This window comes from Salvelinus fontinalis, chromosome 31 (genome assembly GCF_029448725.1).
Source record: "Salvelinus fontinalis isolate EN_2023a chromosome 31, ASM2944872v1, whole genome shotgun sequence".
NCBI classification, from domain to species: Eukaryota; Metazoa; Chordata; class Actinopteri; order Salmoniformes; family Salmonidae; genus Salvelinus; species Salvelinus fontinalis.
The window spans coordinates 40,976,462-40,999,364 of NC_074695.1; the positions used below are offsets into that span (position 1 = coordinate 40,976,462).

The 22,903-nt window shown below is 40.9% G+C and overlaps 1 protein-coding gene and 1 non-coding gene across 2 annotated transcripts in view; both read left to right on the forward strand.

The window, feature by feature from the left end:
• LOC129830253 (voltage-gated potassium channel subunit beta-2-like) overlaps window positions 1-22,903 on the forward strand; it is a 111,219-nt gene that overhangs the window by 13,373 nt on the left and 74,943 nt on the right. The window lies entirely within an intron of this gene.
• trnaa-ugc (transfer RNA alanine (anticodon UGC)) lies at window positions 16,476-16,548 on the forward strand. Its single transcript has one exon. It is a non-coding gene; the product is annotated as a tRNA-Ala (tRNA).

The window sequence follows — 22,903 nt, forward strand, 5'->3', positions numbered from 1 at the left end:
ATTGGTTAAAGCAATGAATTTGTATCCGCTGTCGTCGGACTTCGGCTGCATATTTTCTGCCATTTTCTAAAAATCTGAAAATGTTTTAAAGCCATGCCCATTTTCTGAAGAATTGCATTATGGGCCCTAAAAGCACAGAAGAAGTGTCCACTGCATAGATACTTCGTATTTTGGAGAATTTAGTACGATATCTGGGAACTTTTGGCATACTAACTATATCCATACTATGACCAATAAGCATACGATATACTCAAATCACGTTACAAATAGTACGGCTAGTGCGGTTAGTATGAGTATTCGAACACAACTCATGTGTTCTTAATGTTTTGCATACTCAGTATATATACAGTAGGTACAGTGCCTTCGGGAAAGCATTCATACCGCTTCATTACCCCCTTTATTACCCCCTTATTCCACATTATGTTGTCTTCTAGACATAATTCAAAATGTATTAAATTTTAAAAAATGATCTCACCCATCTACATGCAATACTCCATAACGATCAAGCGAAAACATGTTTTTAGAAATGTTAGCAAATTTATTGAAAATAAAATACCGAAATATTAATTGACAGTATTGCTAGACAACCATTTTCAGGTCTTGCCATAGATTTTGAAGTAGATTTAAGTCACTCTGGAACATTCACTGTCGTCTTGGTAAGCAACTCCAGTGTACATTACCGTTCAAAAGTTTGGGGTCACTTAGAAATGACCTTGTTTTTGACAGAAAAGCAAACTTTTTATCCATTAAAATAACATCAAATTTATCAGAAATACAGTGTAGACATTGTTAATGTTGTAAATGACTATTGTAGCTGGAAACGGCTGATTTTTAATGGAGTATCTACATAGGCATACAGATGCCCATTATTAGCAACCATCACTCCTGTGTTCCAATGGCATGTTGTGTTAGCTAATCCAAGTTTATAATTTTAAAAGACTAATTGATCATTAGAAAACCCTTTTGCAATTATGTTAGCACAGCTGAAAATTATTGTGCTGATTAGAGAAGCAATGAAACTGGCCTTCTTTAGATTAGGCAGAGTTCCTTTGTCCAGTGTCTGTGTTCTTTTGCCCATCTTAATCTTTTATTTTTATTGGCCAGTCTGAGATCTGGCATTTTCTTTGCAACTCTGCTTAGAAGGCCAGCATCCCGGAGGCGCCTCTTCACTGAGGCTGGTGTTTTGCGGGTACTATTTAATGAAGCTGCCAGTTGAGGACTTGTGAGGCGTCTGTTTCTCAAACTAGACACTCTAATGTATTTGTCCTCTTGCTCAGTTATGCACTGGGGCTTCCCACTCCTCTTTCTATGCTGGTTAGAGCCAGTTTGCGTTGTTCTGTGAAGGGAGAAGTACACAGCGTTGTACAAGATCTTCAGTTTCTTGGCAATTTCACACATGTAATAGCCTTCATTTCTCAGAACAGGAATAGACTGATGAGTTTCAGTAGAAAGTTATTTGTTTCTAGTCATTTTGAGCCTGTAATCGAACCCACAAATGCTGATGCTCCAGATACTCAACTAGTCTAAAGAAGGCCATTTTTATTGCTTCTTTAATTAGAACAACAATTTTCAGCTGTGCTAACATAATTGCAAAAGGGTTTTCTAATGATCAGTTAGCATTTTAAATGCAACGTGCTATTGGAACACAGAAGTGATGGTTGCTGATAATGGGTCTCTGTACGCCTATGTAGATATTCTATAAAAAATTTGCCATTTCCAGCTACAATAGTCATTTACAACATTAACAATGTCTACAATGTATTTCTGATCACTTGGACAAAACATTTGCTTTTCATTCAAAAACAAGGACATTTCTAAGTGATCCCAAACTTTTGAACGGTAGTGTAGATTTGGCCATGTGTTTTAGGTTATTATCCTGCTGAAAGGTGAATTCATCTCCCATTGTCTGGTGGAAAGCAGCCTGAACCAGGTTTTCTTCTTAGATTTTGCCTGTGCTTCGCTCTATTCCGTTTATTTATTTTTTATCCTGAAAAACTCCCCAGTCCTTAACGATTACAAGCATACCCATAACATGATGCAGCCATTACTATGCTTGAAAATATGGAGTGTTATTCAGTCATGTGGTGTATGGAATTTGCCCCAAACATTACACTTTATATTCAGGACAAAAAGTTAAACGCACATTTTTTTGCAGCATTTTTTGCAACATTACTTTACTGCCTTGTTGCTAAAGGGATGTATGTTCTAGAATATTTGTATTCTGTATAGGCTTCCTTCGTTTCACTGTCAATTAGGTTAGTATTGAGGAGTAACTACAATGTTGTTGATCAATCCTCCATTTTTTCTTATCACAGACATTAAAAGGACAGTTTTTTTTACAGCCTGTTAAAATTTTTGAGTGACACAAATATTAATTTTCACAAATTCTGCTGCCTCAGTTTGTATGATGGCAATTTGCATATACTCCAGAATGTTATGAAGAGTGATCACATGAATTGCAATTAATTGCAAAGTCCCTCTTTGCCATGCAAATGAACTGAATCCCCCAAAAACATTTCCACTGCATTTCAGCCCTGCCACAAAAGGACCAGCTGACATCATGCCAGTGATGTTTCGCTATTGCAGGTGTAGCAAAATGCTTGTGCTTCTAGCTCCGACAGTGCTAGATACTTATTTTCCACCATAATTTGCAAATTAATTAATTAAAAATCCTACAATGTGATTTTCTGGATTTATTTTTCTCATTTTGTCTGTCATAGTTGAAGTGTACCTATGATGAAAATTACAGGCCTCTCTCATATTTTTAAGTGTGCAACATAAAGTGTAAAACATAAAGAAAAAATGTAAAACCACATTATCTCTGATGACCTGTGTCCCCTTTGATTCCAATGAAACCCTTAAGCACTGTCGACAAACAACCCATTGCCCCGAGGATTGGACAGCTATGCAATATGGCAAAATTACATGTAGCCTACCGGAGAGCAAAGTGGAGCTATTATATTGCTTATAATTATGCCAGTCTTTCCAATCAATATGAATTGGCTAACGGCCCAGGGGGTAGCAGGTACCCACGGAGCATGCGCACACATGCACGCAAACACACACACACACACACGTTTTCCTTACCCTCTACCCGTGGGAAGCACTGGGATGTTACAAACTGACACATTCTGACAGCAGCAAACTTAAAGACTCCATTAAAAAGTACCAAGCAGTAAACCAATGGATATCAGAGTTTTCTATTTAGGGTTGGCTGGGACATGGCTGGCAAATGGTGGATCCTAAATAATAGATAGGACAATTTTCAGACAAACCTGGTCCTGTTAGTTGTGTGGAGAAACACTGCATTGTGGTGCTTTTGTACTTCCAAGTGGTACAACGTTGATGGCTATCTTTGTATTGATGGGAAGTTGGACAGTGATTTCAGTATAAAAGATGAGCTAGTACAATGTGTTTGAATGTTTCCACTTCTCCTTGAGTGGATCACTGATTGGTATATGGTTATACTCTTATTGGTTATACAATTCCAACCTTGTTGGATGGATGGAAGGAAGATTTTGAAATGATTCACAGGGCCAATGAGTTATGGAGAAAGAGCAGTTCATGCAGTGATGGAAAAGTGGTGTTTTAAGAAACTTTACAGAGCAGGCATAAACATGGTTTATGTCCAAGGCGCTATGTGACTGACACACACACACACATACATTTGTTTTACTATCCTTGTGGGAACCAAACAATTGATTTCCATTCAAAATCCTATTTTCCCTAACCCCTAACACTAACCCTAATTCTAGCCCAAGCCCCAATTCTAACCCTAAACCGAACTCCTGAGCCTAAAATAGCCTTTTTCCTTGTGGGGACTGGCAAAATAAATGTTCCTTATTTTACCATTCTTGTGAGGACTTCTGGTCCACAAGGATAGTAAAACCAAACACACACACACACACACACACACACACACACACACACACACACACACACACACACACACACACACACACACACACACACACACACACACACACACACACACACACACACACACACACACACACACACACACACACACTCCTTCTGTGCCCCCAGACTACAACTAACTATGCAACATCCCATTAAACTCTATAATACGATTTTAATCATTGGTCCCTCATAAGAGATGGACTTGCAGTCCTACAAACTATGTTATTCACCTCTTGTGGAGCCAGTGAGGGTGTGTTTTACATTTTATATACACACACATACAACGGAACAGGCAAAAAATGTATTTCTAGTGGTTCAGACAATGAAAAGCTTTTAGTGCAAAAGCGACCTGAATAATTTACTTGTGGGAATATTTTGCTGGTGTTTGTAGAACAGAAAGGCGTCCTCTGATAGGCACAGAAAGCACTTCCTGTCTGACATGTCATAGTGAGGGGCGGCGGAGGGGAAAAGGTGGGGGTGTAGTGCTGGCCGTTGCTCACTGGCTGGCACACCACTGTAACTGCTGTAACTGTCCTGGACAATTAGTATAGCAGCTTGACGCCTCTGCGCTTCTTCCTCTGGTCTCTTTTGGGGAGGTGACAAGAGATCTTCATTTTTGTTAGTTCGGGCCACCATCAGTCGTCTGAATGACTAGCGCTAGCGTGGTGCAAAACCCCTACATGAGTCGGCCCCCTACCCGGAACAGGGTAAGTGTTAGCCTCACACAAGCTAATGTTGGGAAGAATGGATGGAGAAGGAATGGAGGGATGGAGGGAGGAAGGGAAGGGGTGGATGCTGCATGGAGATGCTGCCCATGGCCTGGACTGTGTGTGGGACCCTGTGTCCGGCCAAGAGCACGCTGGGTAGGGAGAGCAGGGTGGTGGAGGGGAGGATGGATGGATGGATTGATTTATTTCCCACTCCTGGGACACTGACTTCAGCATGACTACTGCTGCAAATCCTCAGTCAGCCAGTAAGGCAGACTCGCTGCTGCTGCTTTCTATCTTAGTCATGAAGAAGGGATAGGGAGAGGAGGCTTTTGAAAGATTTAGTAGATTCTTTCCCGTGGCTCAGTAGGGGCTTGTGTTGGCTGCTAGTCGGGAAGATGGAGGCTGACTGTCATGGAAGGAGAAACACAAAGATGCTCTAGATTTGTTTGAAAAAGGACATCGTACAACATATGTGTTTGTTTAATTTAGATTGTGTCTGGACCCAGAGGTATTACTGTACTGTATGTCCTCCGTTAAGATTTGGTGTGGTTGGCGAGTGTAGTGTTTTCTCTATTTGAACTGAATTCAGTATTTACATGCTATGTACTGTATCAGAGGAGGTGTGAACAGTCCTGATGGTTTACAGCATATTTGATCTGGGGCCTGTTCAGAAGGGTGCAACGTTACAAAACTTTCAGATAGATACAGTGTCTAGTGAAATTCTACACACCCATTGCAAAGTTTCACATTTTGCTGCCTTAAAACTAAATCTAAAAAGGGATTCAATTAAAAAAGAATCCTATGTATCTATTCAACCTGCTCCACATTCTCAAAGTGAAAGAAAAATATATATAACTGTTTCTTCATAAGAAAATATGTATGTCTTGATTGCTCATGTCTTCACAACCCAGAGTTAGTACTTGGTGGAAGCACCTTTGGTAGCAATTATAGCTGTGAATCATTTTGAATACCGTAAAACTTCCATTAAACGCTGAGTCTCCGGGCAACGGCACACATTTCAGCAAATAAACCAGTTTCAAATAAAACTCTGGGTCTAAATGAATTGTTTACGGGGTTACCATTAATTGTTTACAAGATTTATGGTTTAATTTGTTAAATTAAATAATTCTGTAATGACTTGAAAAAATTATGTCAATCATCTGTTTTTATTGCCAGTAAGAAACTTCTTGCCATTGGCTGCTAACAGCTGAGAACTGTTAGCTAACTTGCAAGCACAAAAACAGTAAACAAACCCCCAGAAATCGACTAAAATATTGGAAGTGAATGCTGGAATGAAACAATTAACTATGAAAATAAGCAAAAGCTGTGTGTATTAAGGAAATTAAGGCTCAAATAGAAGCCTGTCTCTAAAAAGCGTCTGTTGTGTTCAGTGATTTAAGCAAATAAATGCACAGGCTATCAATGTAAGTTTTACGGTAAGTGCCTATTCTCATTGACAAACATTAAAGGAGAGGCAGAAACACAAGATTTCAATTTACATAGTATGTAGATAAACTTTTCAATTTACATGAATTGCCTTATCTTTTGTTGTTCATGGCAACGTGACATTCTTGCTCACAGTAGCCACTGACTAGCCAGTAAGCTTGCAAACTATTCAAAAATGCAATCAAATTTTATTCTAAAACATATTAGCTACACTCTTAAATTGTCAGGTTTCAGGTAAGACCCAAATGCAGACTGTGTTGAAGTAACAACATTTATTACAGCAACAGGGCAGGCAAACGACAGGTCAAGGCAGGCAGGCTCAGGGGCAGGCAGAGAGGTCAGGCAGGTGGGCTCAGAGTCAGGACAGGCAAGGGTCAAAACCTGGAGGGCAAGAAACCGAGAGACTAGCTGAGACAAAATGCTGGTTGACTCGACAAACAAGAAGAAGAGCTGTGGGACATGGGTTTACTGGCAAGTGTCTTCACTGACATTTTCAACCTCTCCCTATCAGAGTCTGTAATGCCAACATGTTTCAAGTAGACCACCACAGTCCCTGTGCCCAAGAACACTAAGGTAACCTGCATAAATGACTACCGACCTGTAGCACTCACATCTGTAGCCATGAAATGCTTTGAAAGGCTTTGGCTCACATCAACACCATTATCCCAGAAACCCGAGACCCACTCCAATTTTCATACCGCCCCAACAGATCCACAGATGATGCAATCTCTATTGCACTCCACACTGCCCTTTCACACCTGGACAAAAGCAACACCTATGTGAAAATGCTATTCATTGACTACAGCTCAGCGTTCAACACCATAGTGCCCTCAAAGCTCACCACTAAGCTAAGGACCCTGAGACTAAACACCTCCCTCTGCAACTGGATCCTGGACTTCCTGACGGGCCGCCCCCAGGTGGTAAGGGTAACAACACAACACGCTGATCTTCAACACGGGGGCCCCTCAGGGGTGCGTTCTCAGTACACTCTTGTACTCCCTGTTCACTCATGACTGCACGGCCAGGCACGACTCCAACACCATTATTAAGTTTGCTGATGACACAACAGTGGTAGGCCTGATCACTGACAACGATGAGGCCTGATCACCGACAACGATGAGCCTATAAGGAGGAGGTCAGTAACCTGACCGTGTGGTGCCAGGACAACAACCTCTCCCCCAACGTGATCAAGACAAAGGAGATGATTGTGGACTACAGGAAAAGGAGGACTGAGCACGCCCCTATTCTCATCGACAGTGCTGTAGTGGAGCAGGTTGAAAGCTTCAAGTTCCTTGGCGTCCACATCACCAACAAACTAACATGGTCCAAGCACACCAAGACAGTCGTGAAGAGGGCACGACAAAACCTATTCCCCCTCAAGAGACTGAAAAGAGTTGGCATGGGTCCTCAGATCCGCAAAAGGTTTTACAGCTGCACCATCGAGAGCATCCTGACCGGTTGCATCACTGCCTGGTATTGCAACTGCTCGGCCTCCGACCGCAATGCACTACAAAGGGTGGTGCGTACGGCCCAGCACATCACCGGGGCCAAGCTTCCTGCCATCCAGGACCTATTTACTAAGCAATGTCAGAGGAAGGCCCTAAACATTGTCAAAGACTCAAGCCACCCTAGTCATAGACTGTTCTCTCTGTTACCACACATCAAGCGGTACCGGAGCACCAAGTCTAGGTCCACGAGGCTTCTAAACAGCTCCTACTCCCAAGCCATAAGACTCCTGAAAAGCTATTCAAGTGGCTACCCAGACTTTTTGCATTGCCCCCCCCCCCCCCCCCCCCCCCCTTCTATGCTGCTGCTACTCTCTGTTATTATCTATGCATAGTCACTTTAATAACTCTACCTACATGTACTTATTACCTCAATTACCTTGACACCGATGCCCCCGTACATTGACTCTGTACCGGTACCCCCTGTATGTAGCCCCACTATTGTTATTTACTGCTGCTCTTAAATTATATTTTATTCTTATCTTTCTTTTTTATTTTAGCCATTTTTCTTTAAACTGCATTGTTTGTTAAGGGCTTGTAAGTAAGCATTTCACTGTAAGGTCTACACCTTTGATTTGATTTTCTCATTCATACACACATTAAATGTAGCTTGCAAAATAATAACACAGTAATAACAGTAATGTTAGCATATGAAACATTAACGTTTATTCCTCTCATATGAATATAAAAGTACAGTTTCAGTGTATTAAAGTTACCTAATTTGATCACTATTAGGGATGTTATGAGGTAAAAGCAAAATTGCGATTGAAAATTTGGATAATTCGCTGATGAGTTGATCAACTTCTTGTTGCATGCTTCTCGCTCTCTCTCACTCTTGAAACAGGTCAACAATCACAATGGCTCAGGGCAGCATGAGCTTCCCTTCCTTAAAGACAATATTCAGAATGTAACAGGTGAAAACTCAATAAAACTAGTCTAAAATATTTAGACAAAGTCATTTTCATTTGAAGTTAAAGTGTACTGTTAGCTAGCTAGCTAACGTTAACTGGCTGGCTTGCTAGCTAATGTTACGTATATGATCTTATTATTCATATCTCAGAGCCATTTGCTTTGCCTGTTATAGCCTTATGTTCGCTAGCTAACATTGAACCTGGTTGGTTAGCTACCTTTGGATTCATACAAGGTCGTAACGTCATGAGTTGGGATTAAGGTTCATTGTTTACCTAGCTAACTAGCTACAGTTGAAGTCGGAAGTTTACATACACCTTAGCCAAATACATTTAAACTCCGTTTTTCACAATTCCTGACATTTAATCCTAGTAAAAATTCCCAGTTAGGATCACCACTTAATTTTAAGAATGTGAAATGTCAGAATAATAGTAGAGAGAATTATTTATTTCAGCTTTTATTTCTTTCATCACATTCTCAGTGGATCAGAAGTTTACATGCACTTAATTTGTATTTGATAGCATTGCATTTAAATTGTTTAACTTGTGTCAAACGTTTTGGGTAGCCTTCCACAAGCTTCCCACAATAAGTTGGATGAATTTTGGCCCATTCCTTCTGACAGAGCTGGTGTAACTGAGTCAGGTTTGTAGGCCTCCTTGCTCGCACACACTTTTTCAGTTCTGCCCACACATTTTCTATAGGATTGAGGTCAAGGCTTTGTGATGGCCACTCCAATACCTTGACTTTGTTGCCCTTAAGGCATTTTGCCACATCTTTGGAAGTATGCTTGGGGTCATTGTCCATTTGGAAGATCCATTAGTGATCAAGTTTTAACTTCCTGACTGATGTCTTGAGATGTTGCTTCAATATATCCACATAATTTTCCTACCTCATGATGCCATCTATTTTGTGAAGTGCACAAGTCCCTCCTGCAGCAAAGCACCCCCACAACATGATACTGCCACCCCCGTGCTTCACATTGGGATGGTGTTCTTCAGCTGGCAAGCATCCCCCATTTTCCTCCAAACCTAACGATGGTCATTATGGTCAAACCGTTCTATTTTTGTTTTTCTCCAAAAAGGACGATTTTTGGACATTTCTCCAAAAAGGACGATCTTTGTCCCCATGTGCAGTTGCAAACCGTAGTCTGTTTTTTTAATGTTTTTTTGGAGCAGTGGCTTGCTGAGCGGCCTTTCAGGTTATGTCGATATAGGACTCATTTTACTGTGGATATAGATACTTTTGTACCTGTTTCCTCCAGCATCTTCACAAGTTCCTTTGCTGTTGTTCTGGGATTGATTTGCACTTTTCGCACCAAAGTACGTTCATCTCTAGGAGACACAACGCGTCTCATTACTGAGCGGTATGACGGCTGCGTGGTCCCATGGTGTTTATACCTGCGTACTGTTGTTTGTACAGATGAACGTGGTACCTTCAGGCGTTTGGAAATTGCTCCCAAGGATGAACCAGACTTGTGGATGTCTACAATTTTCTGAGGTATTGGCTGATTTCTTTTTTAATTTCCCATGATGTCAAGGAAGAGGCATAAAGTTTGAAGGTAGGCCTTGAAATACATTTACAGGTACGCCTCCAATTGACTCAAATGATGTCAATTAGCCTATCAGAAGCTTCTAAAGCCATTACATCCTTTTCTGGAATTTCCATGCTGTTTATAGGCCCAGTCAACCTAGTGTATGTACACTTCTTACTCACTGGAATTTTGATACAATAAATTATAAGTGAAATGATCTGTCTGTAAACAATTGTTAGAAAAATGACTTGTGTCATGCACAAAGTAGATGTCCTAACCGACTTGCTAAAACTATAGTTTGTTAACAAGAAATTTGTGGAGTGGTTGAAAAACAAGTTTAATTGACTCCAACATAAGTGTATGAAAACTTCCGACTTCAACTGTACATGTCTTAGCAAAAGACTCCACTATGCAAGTAACCATTTCAATAGAATTTCACCGTGACAACTATTCATAGACGTAGCTGGTAAATTGTCTCTGGCTATCTACTCTGATTTCAGAGCGCTCTCATCTGAGAGTACAGAGTGCAGTATAACTGAAGAATTTACGAACGCTCAAAACCCATTGAATATGGCCGGTGTCAATAAACGTTGGCAAAACGTTGCTAGCAGCACAGTTTTAGTCATCAACGCTCTGGATACATTAAAAACAGCCGAACCAGCTCTGCTAGGATGAGTAAAATGGTCAAAATGAGATGTTCTCGCATTTGTGTCTGGAAGTAGCTCGCAAGCTAGCCAACGTTAGCCAGTTAGCTTGGGTGCTTGACTGCTGTTGTTAGGACAGAACACTCTGCTCAACCCTTAAAGAGATGGGTGGAGCTAAAGCTTAAGAGGGTGTGAACAATGCTGAATGGGTATAGACAAAGAAGAGCTCTCCAGTATGTACAAAAACATTCAAATGCCATTTAATCAAAAGTGAGGTTACAAGTTTATCAACTTTCAAAGCATAATTACTTTCCCATTGTTCCTCAAATGCAGTGTATGATATATCATTTTGTAGCTATGTGTCTCTGCTTTCATTCAATGTAAAAAAACAAACAAAAAAAAACACAATTTCAAATTTTGCAATGTAAGACCGAATCAAGGTGGTGGTTCACACATGTCGATACATTTCAGCTGTTTCAAAAACATTGCTCTGCTATTAGTATTTTTACTGTATGAATGTTGGGCTCAACAAGACAATTCTGTTAAAACTGGCCATCTTAGAGCGGGGCACCTGTCAGGCATTACAGTAATGTCTCTCGAGAATTGATACCTCTCAAGAATCTCTCAAAACATATTTTCAAGTATTGTGGTGGCAGCACCACGTTATGGATAGGCTTGTCATCGGCAGAGACTGGGGGAGTTTATCAGGATAAAAATACAAATGAAATTAGCAAAGCCCAGGTAAAAGGTTAGTCTTCTGAATACCTAACCCTGGGATAGTTTTTTTTTCAGCTGGACAATTACACAAATTTGTAAGCCAAAGACACACCAGAATGGCTTTCCAAGAGGTGTAATTGCTGCCAAAAGTGCTTCTACCAAGTATTAACTCTGAGGTGTGAAGTCATACACAATCAAGACAACTTCATTTTTAGATTTTTTATTTATAAATCTTTTTTATATATTGTTTCTTTCACTTTGAAAATGTGGTGTAGGTTGTGTAGATAAGTAGGGAAACAGTCTAATTATATCCCTTTTTAGATTTCAGCCAGCAAAATGTGAAAACTGTGCAAGAGGTGTTATTCCACTAGGCACTATTTTGTAGAATGGATATGATTGTATGTTGTGAATGGAATTGAGTCAGTTATAACTATAACATTTAGATTTGCAAAATTAATGACCATATCACCTGAAATGTACTAAATTATTTGATGTTTCTTCGAAGTGATATGTATACAAACGTGAAACATTCACAAACATTGTTTTATGGTAAGCAGTGGCAAACGATAGCTGAAGTAGGAAATGGGTATTTAAACGAATCAGAAAGATGGATGACTAAATAAAAAATGAATGTGAATCTAAAAATAGTGAACTTGTCTTTTAAAATAGCATTCCACAGGGCCTGAAACTATAGTGACCTCTTTAATTATGAAAGAGAGTAGTAATGTAAACACACGGTTGAACATGAGAGCTACATGCATGGTCTCTTGGTAAACATTTTACACAGCATTTCTTCACGTTTCAATGGCCAAAAGCATTGCCCTGTGCATTTGCTGTTGACGTTTGTATGTTGACAGGTGGCGTTACAATGTAGTTCTCCAAAGACGGACCATATCTGAAAGTTGATTTGATTAAAAGGCTAGCGACCCTCTCTGTCTGTCTGTCTATTTTCTGACAATCCCACAATCCCAAGTTAGTGAACAGCTTTAGATAATTGGGTGCTGGCCAGTTCTCAAGAGTTGTCACTCAACTTGCCTCTCACTCTCTCCTGCCACGGCTGGAGGTGGCATAATGCTATGCCCTCCTCTTCCACCCAACATTCTCTTTGCATGCCACTGTACCCACACACGTTTGCTCCTGCCACCAGAGAGTTTCTGACAGTGCCACACTCGAGTAACACCACACGTTTCACCTTGCTTACGGGACCACACCCACCTCGGAAGAGCCCCTATATCAGTTATAAATGGCGCCCTTGTGTTTGTGTCTCTTACACAATGGGGCGAGGGGAGAGGTGGCGGTACTGGTGGAGGGGATTGCCTGCCAGCTCTGATTACAGGCCGTGATGCATGGGGCTGGGGGTGTTTTTGTCCTGTCACCCACTCAGAGCAGAGGAACAGGTGCTATTTAAAGCCACTGCTTTGTCCCACTCCCCTCCGCCTCGCCTCAGGGGCTCAGTGGCCACACACAGCACCAGCACTGCACTCTCTGCATCCGTACAGTCCGTCTGTCCTGTCTGTCCGTTTGACGACACTGCTTCGGGTGGCAAACCTATACTGTCTCTGACCGGGGTGGGCACTGGCAGTGCTGCCTGGGCATGTTTGGCACACACAAAAGCAGCCTGAGCGAGGTGCGGGGTGGGCACGGGCATGGAGGGGCCGGACGTCGTATGAGCCGCCAACAGAGTGTCCCTGACCACCAGATGCCCAAGCCGGGTGGCAATGGAGCTGGCAGCGGTGGTGGCGTCAGTAGCGGCGGACAGGGGCCTCCTGTAGCCAGCATGAGGCGGAGCAGCAGCGTCAGCAGCGGCGGAGGCAACACCGGCAACTCCGGCACGGGTAAGATGCTGTCCTTGTCGTCGATGAGCGAGAGCGTGCGCAGTGGCCTTAGCTGCTTCCTGTCGGAGCAAGCTCTGGATAATGAGGAGCGGCAGCAGCGCAGTGACCAGCTGGCCGAGATGCAGCGGCTGAGGGAGGTACGTGCCGCTGCCCAGCTCAAGAACCTGGAGGACTTTCTGAAGATGAACGCTGTGTCCCTGCGGGAGTGTGTGTCCTACACCACCGGGATGAGGTACAGGTAAGGGCTAAGTGGGAAGTGGGATGGGAGGCTGGCATGAGCCACAGGTTAGCGATGAGGTAGAGATGAGGTACAGTCCTAACACATCTTTAGTAAACCAGCACCTAAGGAAATCCGATCTATTTAGCACTCCTCAACTGGGCTAAAGGCCTTGGGCAGGCATAATATTGAGGTTGAAGTTCTCAAAGGTTTAGCAAGATAAGGGCTAAAGGTTAGCAATGAGATTGGGATGAGTTTCAGGTAAAGAGGAGGATATTATCCTCAACCTCAAGCCAGGCCCAAGGTATGAGATCAGAATGGTAGATTGTTCTACTGTCCATAGCAAGGCCTACTGTCCATAACGTATACAGCCTGAGAGAGAAGACAGATGGAATCAGCCACACACTGCTGATATGACAGCAATCTGAAGGAACTATTTATGAGAATGAAAGGTGGCAGTTTTCTGTGAAGGTATAATGAGTCCATCATCTCTACAGTTTGCATCCATAAATAGCCAATGGGAAGGATTATCGTGCCTGATAGCAGTAGGTCTTTATTGGAGTGTGAGCACACCGGGGTGCGGCCCGGGCTCAGCTTTTAGTCTGTTCCCCTGGATTAGAGGGACAGCTCTGCCATTGACAAACAACTAAATGGCCAAAACTAAATGGCCAAAACCAAGTCATTTAAAAAAAATTGATTACGTTGAGTCAATGTGGAAAACTGATTGGATTTGCAAAAAGTTAACGCAAAGGAATTGAGTATCTTTTTCACCCAACTTACGTGTCATCCCTAACTGGACATAGGGGAGTGTCAACATTATTATAATATTTTTTTACACGTTGTGTTATATTCCACTTAAATCCACTTTACAATTCTGTAAATGAATGGGAAAGACATAGAAAAACAATAGCCCTTTATTCAATTCATACAGTGCTCCACATACAGAATCTTACATGAAACACATTTTGTACATGCTAAATATCATTCTTGAAACACCTCAAACAAGATATGTATTATGTCAGTCAGTTAGTATGTAGTCCAGAGAGACCAACTCAGAATGTTGTACCTGGGACACAGGAGAACAAACTGAAGTTGGATAGGATATGATAAATTGCTGACCCAGTACAGCTTGAAGCGTTTGTCAATTGCTCAGGTTAGGCCCTCATCCTCCAGGCGGATGGCAACGTTGTTGTTCCTCGCAATGTTCAAATACTGGCGGGCTGCTCTGTTCGGAAGGCCAAGGCACACCATACAGGGAACAGATGCTGGTTCCAGGCTGGAAACCAAACAAACACAAAATATCTTTACAATAAAACATGATGAGAACTAAAAAGTTGCCCATTAATTTACTTCGATTAACATTAGCCAACTGCTGGCTTAGAGACAGAACCTTACAAGTTCTAGGAGAACTTACCTCAGATGCCAACAATGATGACACATGCAGCTCTATTCCTTGTCATGTTGCTAGCTAGCTACCAAGCTGTCTAGATAAGTTCTAGTACCTTCAGAAAATTATTAATTCAAGTTATTAAAATACATTTAGTGGGACGCCTCAGAAATGTATACTTATTAAGAGAATTAACCAAGCATTGAATAGTTTACAGCATATTGAATATATTAGGCTTTTATCATATGGAAACATAATTCGATTAGCAAACAGTTCAACAATAATGTATGTTTATGCTAATATTATATACAATATCTAATTATGTTCAAGCATTCATGACATTACCCTGAAGAAGACACAGTGATGCCGCAACATTGGTGTTTATATATAATGAGTGTGCGACTCTATTTATTTTTATAGCTTACAGTGCATTATGGAGGAAACCAGGTTCAAATTCACTGAGACACTTAATATTTGTATAAAACAGGGCTAAAATGTTAGCCTTATTCTTATAAAGAGTACATTTACCTTGCTCTTGTTTCTTATTCCTCCTGCTAGCTGGCTCACTCCAGGCTGTCAGTTGAACTTCTCATAGTGTGCTGCGTGTGGGTCACAGTATGGGACCGTGGCCTAGATGCACAATGACGTCGGATCTGCAAAGCGATTGGTCAATAATCAAGCACATTTAGCGTGTGTTGTATGGTTTTCAGCTTTTAACACATTAATTGCAGGAAGTGACACAAAATGTGTCAGAGTAGACATTCCACATAAATTGTGTTGTTCAACAACACGTTTTATATGAGTGTATACACTGGCAATGGTTACCATTCTTTACATGACAGCGGACACCAGGGTTGGGGTGAATTCCGAATTTCTGAGTTTAATTAAATTCAAACTGTGTATTTGAATTGAATTTGAATTGGCCACACCTCACAGGAAGCAGAATAAGAATTGTATTTGAATTGAAGCAAGTAGAATTTAATTCAAACCAATTCAACTGAGACGTAAACATCTCATTCATTTGACAAATCTTTCATCAAAATATATTAATGCAAAGAATACACATACCATTTCGAATGTTAGTTTGATAACCACTCAAAGATGTAAAACAGTATTTGTCTTTGTCATGAGGTGTTACAGATGTCAGATCTTAATATGACCAATTTTGTCATAGGAGGAAAATGATCCTGCAGCAGGAGGATTTGAAGGGATATTTCATATTTAGAATCGCCGCCAGGGGGAAGCTGGGAGTGGTGTTTGTAGGATATATAATAACTTAGACTGGAGGTCTACTGTGCGACGGTTCAAGTAGCCTATGTAAGCTAATTGCGTCTCGTGTGAATTCTTATGTGGATTGTAATAAATTGACAACATTTGTAGGGAGTAGATGTATTTTTTGTTAGGGTAAATCCATGTTTTTAGATTAATTATTTGATCATATGTTCAAGGCAAGCATTAGGTAAAATGTATTTATGTTTATCTCAGCGCCAGCAGCTGCTGACAACGGCACACATGCTAGTGTAGGCATGGGTTCGAATCCGGCCCATTGCTGCCCTTAGAATCTTTGGAGGAACTAGTACTTTTCTACTCGATTTTTTTGTTCTTTGGTTCTTAGCCAGACGCAATCTAAGGTAAATTGCGCCTTAATTGTGGTCCCGTGTGGCTCAGTTGGTAGAGCATGGCGCTTGCAACGCCAGGGTTGTGGGTTCAATTCCCACGGCGGGACCAGGGTTCAATTCCCACGGGGGGACCAGGATGAATATGTATGAACTTTCCAATTTGTAAGTCGCTCTGGATAAGAGTGTCTGCTAAATGACTTAAATGTAATTGCCTTTGTAATGTTAAATGCTTCTGGAGTAAGATAAGTATTTCTAAAATATAATTATTCTGTTGAAATTGTGTTTTGATGAGTGCAAAATAAATGACTAGTTAGCTAGCGTTGGCTAACCCAGAATATGAGAAAAAATTTAATATCTGTTTTTTTAGCTCCCCATATGATCTCTGTTTCTCTAGCCACCTTCTCATTGGCATAAAGAGTGAACAGATTAATTAGATGTGTGTGGCAATAGCTAGTTACCTATCGGTTGCCACTAAATAAACTGGCTAAGCTAGCTAGCTACTGTAGCTGCAGTGTCAACCATGATCTAGCTAACGTTAGCTAGCTACAACGGGTCAGTCCACCGCAGCATCCTCCCATGCATTGCTCTCTTTCGCCCTCTCTCTCTCTCTCTCTCTCTCTGTGTGTGTGTGTGTGTGTGTGTGTGTGTGTGTGTGTGTGTGTGTCTAAATGTCATTCTGTTTTTATGGGTCTATAAGCACCTCTGTCAGTGTATCATCTCAGTAAACTTTTTTTGTAACATATACAAGACATTTTTCTATTTTTATTGACAGCTTGTAAAGGCACAACCAAGGGGGAGGAGAAAAGAATAGAAAATACCCTTCAAAATGGAAAGGAAAGAGAAAGAGGATAAAGGGTCAATCCGGTTTTGTCTAGAAGGGACACAGCTTTTGTCAAAAAATGTATTTTCGTAACCGGTTAGTAGAATTAACATAGCAGGTTAGGAGGAGTATGTTAAGGTTAGGAAAAGGATTAGGGTTAGCTAGAATGCAAAAAAAATTAAATGTATTGACATTAATTTAATTCCAAGGTAAAATGTGTCTGATTTGCATACAGTACCAGTCAAAAGTATGGACACACCTACTCATTCAAGGATTTGTCTTTATTTTTACTATTTTCTACATTGTATAATAATAGTGAAGACATCAAAACTATGAAATAACACATATGGAATCATGTAGTAACCAAAAAAGTGTTAAACAAATCAAAATATATTTTAGATTTTAGATTCTTCAAAGTAGCCACCCATTGCCTTGATGACAGCTTTGCACACTCTTGGCATTCTCTCAACCAGCTTCACCTGGAATGCTTTTCCAACTGTCTTGAAGGAGTTCCCACATAAGCTGAGAACTTGTTGGCTGCTTTTCCTTCACTCTACGGTCCAACTCATCCCAAACCATCTCAATTGGGTTGAGTTCAGGTGATTGTGGAGGCCAGGTCATCTGATGCAGCACTCCACCACTCTCCTTCTTGGTCAAATAGCCTGAAGGTGTGTTGGGTCATTGTCCTGTTGAAAAACAAATGATAGTCCCACTAAGCGCAAACAAGATGGGATGGAGTATCGCTGCAGAATTCTGTGATAGCCATGCTGGTAAAGTGTGCCTTGAATTCTAAATAAATCACTGACAGTGTCACCAGCAAAGCACCTCCACACCATCACACCTCCTACTCCATACTTCACAGTGGGAACCACACATGCAGAGATCATCCATTCTCCTACTCTGCATCTCACGGTTGAAACAAAAAAATGGAAATTTGGACTAATCAGACAAAGGACAGATTTCCACCTGTCTAATGTCTATTGCTCGTGTTTCTTGGCCCAAGCAAGTCTCTTCTTCTTATTGGTGTCCTTTCGTAGCGGTTTCATTGCAGCAATATGACCATGAAGCACTGATTCATGCAGTCTCCTCTGAACAGTTGATGTTGATGTGTCTGTTACTTGAACTCTGTGAAGCTTTCATTTGGGCTGCAATTTCTGAGGCTGGTAACTCTAATGAACTTGTCCTCTGCAGCAGAGGTAACTCTGGGTCTTCCTTTCCTGTGGCGGTCCTCATGAGAACCAGTTTCATCAAAGTGCTTAATGGTTTTTGCGACTGCACTTGAAGAAAGTTCTTGAGATTTTCTGTATTGACTGACCTTCATGTCTTAAATTAATGATGGATTGTCATTTCTCTTTGTTTATTTGAGCTGTTCTTGCCATAATATGGACTTGGCCTTTACCAAATAGGGCTATCTTCTGTATACCACCCCGACCTTGTCACAACACAACTGATTGGCTCAAATGCATTAAGAAGGAAATTCCACACATTTACTTTTAACAAGCCACACCTGTTAATTGAAATGAAATGCATTCCAGGTGACTACCTCATGAAGCTGGTTGAGAGAATGCCAAGAGTGTGCAAAGCTGTCATCAAGGCAATGGGTGGCTGCTTTGGTTACTACATGTTTCCATATTTATTATTTCATAGTTGTGATGTCTTCACAATTATTCTACAATGTAGAAAATAGTAAAAATTAAGAAAAACCCTTGAATGAGTTGGTGTGTTCAAACTTTAGACTGGTACTGTACTAGTAACATGATTGATAGTGAAATTTCGGAAATTTCGGTATTGATTGTTGTTAGACTTACCTTTTCATTCTGAGTGAAAAATGTAACATCACACTTGGTGTAAATCTTTTTAGTATGCATTCACCATCACATGTACTTGAAATTATATCTTGAAATAAATTTGCAATAATGCTATTCAAATTGTAAAATGATTCCAATGTCTCGAGTACCATATACCTTTTATGAAATTGTGCACATTCATAGATATTAATTCAACATTGAATGACCGTCATTGAAACTGTTCAGCCTATGGACTTTGTTTGATGTCAGTCTTCATTGAAGACTACCTGTGCTGGGGGACATCTGCAAGATGGTGCTGGTAGGCTTTAATAATAAATGAATGTCAAATCAATTGCACTAAGTTGTTTTCTGTCACAGTTTACCATAAGGTGTAAAAACGAAATTTGTAGATAGTACTTAAGTACTTTTCTGAGTGGATACTTTTTTACTCTTACTTGAGTAGATCCTTTAGAAGGCAAATTTTACTTGAGTAAATTACAATCTGTAATTGGTACGGATTTTATTTAGGTACGGATTTTCATTACTCTACCCACTTCCGCAAATTATACATAGCCTTACTATAAAACGTGGGCAAGCATCCACACTGGAGGCCTACATCTGTCAATCAACTGATGGCCCAAATCAATTTACCAATTTAGCCAGGAAAACACAAACAGTAGTGTCACGTTCCTGACCTGTTTTCTCTTGTTTTGTATGTGTTTATTGGTCAGGGCGTGAGCTGGGTGGGCATTTCTATGTGTTGTGTTTCTATGTTGGGTTAAAGGGTTAATTGACCTTGTATGGCTCTCAATCAGAGACAGGTGTTTTCGTTTTCCTCTGATTGAGAGACATACATAGGGAGGTTGTTTCTCACTGTTTGTTTGTGGGTGATTGTCTCCTGTGTCGTCCGTGTCTGTACCATACGGGACTGTTTGGCTGTTCATTCGTTTGATGTAGTCTGTTCCTGTCCGTGAGTTCTACGTGTAGTTATGTAAGTTCATGTTCAGGTTTCGTCTACGTCGTTTTCTTATTTTGTAATTTTCCAAGTGTTTTCGTATTCGTCTTTGTCTTTCAATAAATTATGTCATCATACCTTGCTGCGTATTGGTCCACCGATCCTTCTCTCCTCTCCTCGTCCGAGGAAGAGGAGGACGACAGCTGTTACAAGTAGATTATTGGTTTTCACACCTTTCATTATGTGACTATTGATAGGCTAGGCCTACAAAATGTAGCCTATTGGAATATAAGCAAATAACAAGGGGCCTATTACAACCATCGATGAAACTAGATTATCGCCAACTGATGTCTCGTTAAATCATCAATATGCGCAAAATTCACCTGCACAACTGATCTCAATTCCCATCCATTGTTGGTCACATCATCACCGTTCCCTAAAACATTATTTTGATGTTACCTTTGTCGCAGATCTGTAAATAATGATGAGATGCTCATTGCTCCACCCGAACAACGGTAGTCGTCCCAAAGGCAGGAATGCAGGCGACAAGCTTAGGAATGCATATTAAGCATATAGAAACACATTGGGCTTATTCTGGACTTATTTTGGCGAGAGTGAGCCCTCTCGCTTCACCTCTTCGTCTCTAACTTAGTGCTGCTTGCAACCAAAGTCTGTCAAGATATGTTTGCCCTCTTGTTAGTATTGTAATCCAAACAATTTAGTCCTTTTTGAACAGACTAGAAATAAAGTATTTCCTCATTTATCACAGCCAATCTGTAACAATTTTTCCGACACTTCGTATGCAGGGGCGAAAATCTGAGATCAACCTTGGAGGGGACAATTACATTAAATTTTCTCAAGAGCAATTCCTGAGGGGGACACCAAAAGTGGTGCTGTAACACATAGCATACGTTGTTAAATGTATATTGAGGAACCATAATTCCTACAACTGGACAGGTACAGTACAGTAGTTAACTGAAGGGTTTTCCCAACTTGTTCAAATGTTTAAATCATTATAATTCTACTACTAATAATAGTTATAGCAGTGCTCCTTACCAGTCCAGTATGTATGCAGGTATTCGTACTTACAACCAGCAATATCAAGAAAGGTCAGTAGGTGACAATGGTACTGTACACTGTATGGGTGTAGTTTTCATAAATACAATGAACATGGTGTGATCACATCTAAAAGAATCTCCATTGAGAACCATCACAAAGTTGGTCTCCGTATTGAATTGACCTTTTAATTTGACCTTTTCTGATACATTTATATAGTCATTAAATATGTCCACCTGGCCTGAGTCTATTACAATATCTTTGCAAGAACAAAACGCTTAAAATAAGTACAGTTCTAAAAGCAAAATAACTACTTCAATGAAAAACCCAAATAAATCAACCAAAATATCCTTCAGTCAGTGTCTCAACTCTTCAAACAGCAGCTATGGACAAGTATGTCGCACAAAGTATGCAATTTTAAATAAAATAACATGAAATAAATCATTTGTAAGTGTACTGAAAACTACTACACAAAAGAACAACTATCAATTACACCATGGGTTCTCAAACAGGGGTCCATGGACTAATTGCAAGGAGTCCGTGAAATAAAAAAGTGTAATGAATGTAGTCAGTACCACAAGGTTTCCAGTAAGTTTACATATAATATAGAGGGGGTGGAGGTCCCTGAGGACCGCTCAAAACCTTGCCTGCCTTGCCGCAAAATATGCAGGGGTTCCAGTACCCCAAAAAGGTTGAGAACCACTGCTATACACACTACTGAACAAAAGAACCGAGCATATGTTTGCGGGTTTCCTCAACAACACATCAGTTGGCACTTTCGCAATGCCCTCGCCTGTTGTCTCCGACACCCTGTATAGCCCAATAAACTCCTTGTGAGGGACATGGTCATGGTCAACATAACGCAGGCAGACATTCTCCTGTTCAGCACCAGAGACATCTTGAGTACCATCAACAATTAATGAAAATTGTACAATCGGAAGAGACCTAATCTCAGCTGCAATGCCTCGAATGACTATTGGCCATGATGTTCAGAATTTCATTCTGTGCTTTGGGGCCTGTGTACATTGTGGTACGCTCTGTTAACCACTTAAGTAAAATGGGATCATCCTCTTCTGCCCTAAGTTTCAAAATCTGGTATAAATTCCCACTGTCATCCGTGTGGCCTCTAAAGGCTTGTCCCTGTCTTACTACATGCCGCACCGAACTAACACTTTTCATCAAGCAATGCCTTGCGTCATCCAGCTGTTTACCCCACGCGCTGGACATAACTGGACACTGATTGGATTTAGCTGGTGTGCTGTTACAATTACAAAGTAGCGGTGGGTTTGGCAATTTTGATGTGCTGTGAATTTTTCAATGCCTTTTCTCCAGTTCCTAAATCCTGCACTAATGAAGGCAGCATCAGCTCTTTGGCCAAAAGATGGCTGGCTTGAAAACTCTTGGCTACAGTGAAAACACAACACTCCTTTTATTGATGGATTATAATGTAGCCAGGGGAAATCGCGAAACCATCTCTCTTGAAACGTCAACACTCTGTTGGCAAGAGTTTGCGGTTCTATAAATTGTGGGTGTGGCTGATATGGTTTTGTGCCATCACTGTGGTAACTGGACAATGCTGTGCCACTGTCCCCTATACTGGTGCTGCTGGCAACAAGGGTGACACTGTCCTCTGAAGTCTCTCTCCCTGGCTCTTTCCCTTTCACCACCCTAACTGACTCAGTCTGTCTCCTAGAAAATAAATAAGGTGTTTGCCGTACTCCTAACTACCGGTACCCAAAACTACACAATTAATCACAACAGCAATACCATTGCCGTAAACAAATCTTAGTTTAGTCACCAGTTTAAGTTGAGAGTGGGGGTATCCATGGCATTTTCCAATTATG